Source organism: Anas acuta, chromosome 3 (genome assembly GCF_963932015.1).
Source record: "Anas acuta chromosome 3, bAnaAcu1.1, whole genome shotgun sequence".
Classification (NCBI taxonomy): Eukaryota; Metazoa; Chordata; class Aves; order Anseriformes; family Anatidae; genus Anas; species Anas acuta.
In genome coordinates, this window is record NC_088981.1 from 73,169,031 (window position 1) to 73,175,693 (window position 6,663).

The window sequence follows — 6,663 nt, forward strand, 5'->3', positions numbered from 1 at the left end:
TTTCCTGCAACACTTCCTTTTTATTTAGTACAATGTGTCCTTCCCAGCTCTCTTGCCAGGTGTGATATTACTATACCTATTATTTTCCAACAAGGATTAAATCCTTTTCCTGCAAGGACTCATCATATTGTATGTAGACATTTAAGAGTCAATCAGATACATATGAAATCAATATCCCCAGAACGCAATGGATTTTTTTCTTCTTCTACTTCCGTAACTGATTAGAATAAAATAATCCTGAAAAATCAATATTGTAGAAGCTTTCTACAAAAGACATGAAATGGTTTTGGTTTTCAGTTAGCACATAACTGAATATCTTTTTCATTAAAGAGCAATATTTTTTTTTCATCATAAATAATTATAGAAAATATTTTACTCTCAACATTGCTAGTTGCCCTGCACACTGTTCCGTTCAGCTACATTAATGTTAAAAGTATTTCTGGAGCAATTCCACACAGGAATGGAAAACTAGAAAGTACTTATCTCCAAAGGGGTAAAAGTTCATAGTTAAAAACAACTATGGGGGAATTGGGCCTTTAATGGCTTGTGGTTTAACCCTGTCAGGCAGCTCAGCCCCACACAGCCACTTGCCCACCGCCCCCAGGTGGGATGGGGGAGAGAACTGGAGGGGTAAAAGTGTGAGACCTCATGGGTTCAGACCAAGACAGGTCACTAGGCAAAGCAAAAGCCATGCACAAGCGCAGCAGAACAAGGAATCCACTCACTGCTTCCCATCGGCAGGCAGGGGCTCAGCCACCCACAGGAGGGCAGGGCTCACCCCACAGCACGGCTCCTTGGGAAGACAAACGCCATCACCCCAACATCCCCCCTGCCTCCTCCTTTCCCCCAGCTGCTGTTGCTGAGCACAGTGCCACATGGTGTGGGACATGCCTTTGGGCAGCCTGGGCCAGCTGGCCTGGCCATGTCCCCTCCCAGCTCCTGGGGCACCCCCAGCCTCCTTGCTGGCCGGGCAGCACCAGGAGCAGGAGAGGCCTCGGCTCTGTGCAGGCACCGCTCTGCAGCAACTGGAACATCCCCGTGTTATCACCCCTATTGTCATCAAAAATGCACAGCACTGTGTGAGCCTCTATGAAAAAAAATTAACTCTGTCCCAGGCAAAACCATGACATTTCTTATCATGGTGTTTCAGGTCTATGACTTGTGTGTGCAACTTCTGTCTTGGAATCATAGAACCATAGGCTTCCATCTAGGTTGGAAAAGGCCTTAAAGAGTGCCAAGTCCAATCATGCTAGTTGATCTGAAAAGTTCAAAACTTTCTTGAGGCAAATGCTTCATATTTTCTGTGAAAAGCATAGCTTTTCTTGCATGCTTTCATATTCTTTCCTAAACAGGTAAGGGGGAAAAATAATTTCCTCTTTCAGATGCACACGCTGATAAAGCAAGATGCTGTAGATGGAGGATAAATGTTTTTAAAAGCTTTCTGAACTGACTTAAACAGAATAGCAGACCTCTTCACTAATTACTTAGTATTTAAATAAACTTATACCTCTTAAAATGCATTTATCTAATAGTTTTTATTGTAAGAACTGAATGCTGAAAACATATTTCATCTCACTAAATCCTCAAGAATAGGATTTTTATAACAGTTTTTGTCCATTAGCTTTTTATCTGATTCCACTATAAAGGAAGCTAAACCTAATGAAAGGGAGGCTTTCTACTGAGAAATGATTCTTACTCTGAGCATTTCTTTATTTAAATATTTTATTATTTAGAATTCAAACTTTAAAATCAGAAAAAAAAAGGTTTTCATAACTTCTGTCTGAACTTCATTAAACCACATAAATCAATGGCACTGGGGCTTTAGCAGAAGGACACTGGGTCCACAAAATAGAACTGTTTACTCTTTTACCTGCCAAAAGTCATGCCATTGTGCAGTTAATAATTAAGCAAATGTACAGCACACATATGTCTAAAATAAAATAATATCCCTAAGTGGGTACTGTTGACCCACTCTCCTCCATGCACTTCATGTTTAAGTCAGCTTGATGGGTGTTTCCACAGATTCTGAGAGGAGATGGGGGCAGAACTGTGGTTTCCACATTTGTTTACAGTGATGCTAACCAGTGCTCTCCAGGCTGTTTTAGAAAAACATGGTACATAGAAGTTCTGTGAATGTACTTGTTACAAAACATTTGTACACAAAGAGCACTCAAAACACATGAAGTTACTGTTTTGAAGAGCGCAGCTCGCAAAGTAAAATCCAACAGAAATTGGACTTTAAATTAGGATACTTTTATATGCATTCAATGGTACTGCATAAAGACAGAATTATAGGAAACACGTCCTTTTTAGCCCTGTTTGATAGCTGGGCTAAGGCTATAGACATTCTATTTAACGACTTGGATTTTTTGGGGTCCTTTCCAGTTTTCATATCAACTCACGCTCCTCTGAAGACCAACTCGTTTTCAATTGTTCTAGCTATTTGACAACAGCTCTTAGGAAGAAGTGAGGCACATCTAAAGTGCCACAGGATGAGCCATGCAAAAAAAATTATGGATGTAGGAATGACCACTTTCTATTTTTTTCTATTATTTTTTTGTTTCTCCTTGCTTCATAAACTAGGGATACTGGCTCATGCCAGGTAGGGACAAAGCCAAGGTTTCAACTGTTCTCTTGCAAAGCCAGCATCTGTACTCCCTGGATGGTACAAGGACTTGTACTGAGCACCATGCTGAGAAAAGGACATGTTTTTTGATTTATGCTCCCCTTCTGTTTTTGTGTAATAAAGGCAATTTTCTCCTCATACATGTATAACATTCACTATAACTTATCTGTTGCATTGGATTTTTTTTTTTTTTCCCATTCATGATGAGTTCTTGGGAAAACAGAAACAATGAAACTCAGTGTTCACCATGGTAATTTTGGGAAGCTAGATTTCCAATTTTTTCTAGCAATAGTATTTCAGATAGGGTAACCAACACTGTTCTATAAAGTGCTACAAGCTACTCTCATCAACTAGACAATGCACAAGAGAAAGAGAGCCTAAAGGAGAGAACATACATGTATCTTTGTAGGACCTCTCTTTTGCTGAACTCCAAGGGAGGAAAAAGTTCTGTTACTTATCTGCATTAAGTGGATTTATCTGGGCACTGAACAGCTTCAAGTGTGCTGTAATTATGGGCACAAAGGAGTCCATGCAGCAAGCTGGACTCCCAAGAGCCTGGAGATGAGATCATGCATTGGTCCTTGTGTCAAAGGGGAGTACAATGGTGGCCTGACTGCTGCCCAAGTCTTCCAATATGCTGGGACTTCTCAGTCTGCTGCCTAATTTGACAATGACATGGAAAGTCATTGTAACAGGGCCAAGGAGCTGCCACTTTGCATGTAAACAATATCCTTTCCTATTGATCTAGTGTGCCAATTGTCGTTAAGCAGAGCAGAATTTTGGTAAAGATTATGAAAAAGAGGCATGTAGGAGGCTGATGCCAGACACGGCCCATGGGAGATCAGAGCAATGATTTATATATCCACTGCCATTACTTTAAGTTTATACATAAACAAAAATATATATTATTTATGTTTATACAGATAATGCATCTTTTTAACAACAGAACTAGCCAATAGCCGTGTCCTCACTGATGATGAGGCAGCTTTCTGTCTCTAAACATCCTTAGTCAGACATGAATGTAGCCTACGACATATACTAGATTACAGACTTTCTTTTATTTAGCTGTAATCTGTGTTCAGTCTGTGGGACTCATAAAACAGAAGCTGTTTAGATTGCAAAGCAGAATGGCATGCAGTTCAGATCATGGCTGAAATCACTGTAATGTTCTTCAGGGTTACAGAACTGTATTCACCTTTGAAAAGACAAGATGAAACCCAGCACTGGACTTAACATTTATAAAAATATAGCACCCTGCTTCATGGTATTGCACAGACTTGGTAAATTTATTATTAGGTGACCCAGTATATCATTTGCTTCTTTTACTTATACCCAAGTACAGATTTTCTCTCCTTATGCTTCTCTCTCATGCTACTTTAGAGACAATTTCAGCTGTTTTCAGCTGAAATTCATAACTTGTGCACAGATAACACTACGTTTAATTTCAAGATAACAGTTTTGCTTTCACTTTAGAGTATTCAGATTATATCTGAATTTCAGGTTCAAATTCAGACCCAACCTTTTTATCCCTCCGTGATTAATTTAGCTTATGGTCTCGCTTAGCACCAGGAGATTAATTCAGGTGTCTGCATGTACTCAAGTGAAGGTGCAGTTCAGACCTGCTTTTACTCTTCTTTCTTCATTCCCTTGAGTCTGCATTTATATTTCAAAGCTGTTTTAGGCTGAGAATTCTGTGACCTCTTCTATCAGTCCAGGAGTAAATGAGCCTGAAAATAAATCTTTTGGCAGATACAGGAAGCTCTATTACTGGGTTTGACTTCATACAAATAACAGTGCTATTTTGCTAAGCATGCATTTAACAATGCTTTTGCAATGATATTTTTTACTATTGAAATACAAAGCTTTATGAAGTTTGAAGAGACCTTAGCTTTCCTGATTCTTATAAAATGCTGTACTGAATAAATGGAAGTGAACAGTTTTGTCATTACAACATGAAGACTCTCAGAAAGTCCTGATCATGTGTTACATTCAGCTCTTTGACTTCCTGTGTGTGTCACACTGAATGCTCATTTTATGTATAGTGTATGTATGATTCCTGTCTAGATTCAGCAGTGCTCACAGAGAAGTAGGTATGCAGGAAGGGGAGGACATATAAGTACGGTGCCTAAGAACATGTGTCCACTCCCATATGAGAAACCTTGCTGGCGTCTAGCTTTTGCTCCAGAAGTGCACAGGGCACCTGTGGATCACAGAATCACAGAATCATCTAGGTCAGAAGAGACTTCCAAGATCACTGAGTCCAGCCTCTGACCTAACACTAACAAGTCCTCCACTAAACTATATCCCTAAGCTCTAAATCTAAATGTCTTTTAAAGACCTCCAGGGATGGTGACTCAAACACTTCCCTGGGCAGCCTATTCCAATGCCTAACAAACCTTTCGGTAAAGAAAGATCCTGAGTCACATCTGCCAATCTTGCTTTGATGAAATATACATATAAAATTACTACAAAATGACCAACAACTGTAATTATATTTGCTATGCATTTCTAATATATTTGTCATGGAAAGGGTTTCTTTGGTCTGTAGATAGTGAATCTCTAGGCTGAACATGGACATATTCCCGAGAAGACTGCTGAAGAGCACTTTGACTTCCACATGCCTTGCATTTTGCCCTTTGCATTAGTTCCATATGCTGGTGGGGATTACAACACGAGGAGAGAATTATTGTCTTCTTCCCCAGATGTCTTTCAGATTTTAGATGAGTTTGCATCTTTACTTCAGCTGCAACAGGCACCTGGGACAAAACCTAGAATTGCCAGTAATTAATTTTCTTTTTAGCTTTCACCAGAAAATAAAGCAATCATTTTTCTTCCTTGAATCACCAGATAAATTGCTTGGTATTCTATACATACAGCCTGTGCAGTAGCATGATACAGCTGAATTGTATTTCTTGAAAAGTAATAGTATCTGCATGTATAAGAACATTTACCCCCCCCCCCCAAGAAAAACCACCCAAGTATTTTATTTTATTTTATTTTATTTTATTTTATTTTATTTTATTTTATTTTATTTTATTTTATTTTATTTTATTTTATTTTATTTTATTTTATTTTATTTTATTTTATTTTATTTTATTTTTTTATTTTATTTTATTTTATTTTATTTTATTTTATTTTATTTTATTTTATTTTATTTTATTTTATTTTATTTTATTTTATTTTATTTTATTATTTTTTTTTCCTACAAGTCTAAAAGTTTAGCGAGGAAAACAGTGATGTGTTCTGGGAGATGTTAGTATTATGACTCCAGGATCTTTGACTCCAGAGGAGCAGTCTGGTCTTATTTCAAGCTGTCTAAAGAGCAACATTAGCATTGATTGCAGAACTAGCCTGGAGCCTTTTGCTCTTCCTTCCAGCTAAAAGAAAGTAACACTATCTACCTAAGCACAATAAAGAAAACAATAAGTAAAATATTGTGATGTATGTAACAAAATGTTTTTCTTTTATGATGCATAGAGAGGAAGAATGAGATAAGTAAGACAATATGCTCTTTATGCTAGTCAAGTTCATAGTAATGTTTCCATCTACACCTTTTCATCAGTTTAGTTTCTCAGAAGGAGCACAAAGCATTCATTTCATTATGTGCTATGACAAATTTGCTGAGTTCAAAGATACGATCTGCATTAAAACCTATATAGATTGAGAAATGTCTTTGGATCACCCTTTGTTGTACAAAATTGACCTGATCTCCTGTGAATAAACTTTCCTGTGAATTTTTAAATGCTTCCTTGCTTGGAAAAATGACTCTGGAAGGTGTTTTGTTTTGTTGTACACATTGCTTTGGGCCAGGATGTGTACCAGATGTGAGCAGAGTAGCAGTACATGTATGTGAAACTTTTATGAAGTTCAGAAAGAATTCTGCTTCCACGACTACAAAGATTCAAGTCATTCTGTGTAACTAAGCTACATGAAACCCTAATGTTGGTCATGCATTTTATAAAAGACTCATATTTCTGTGACTGAAAGACCATTAGTATTTTTACATAGCATGCGTGGTGTCAGTAACATCACCCAGT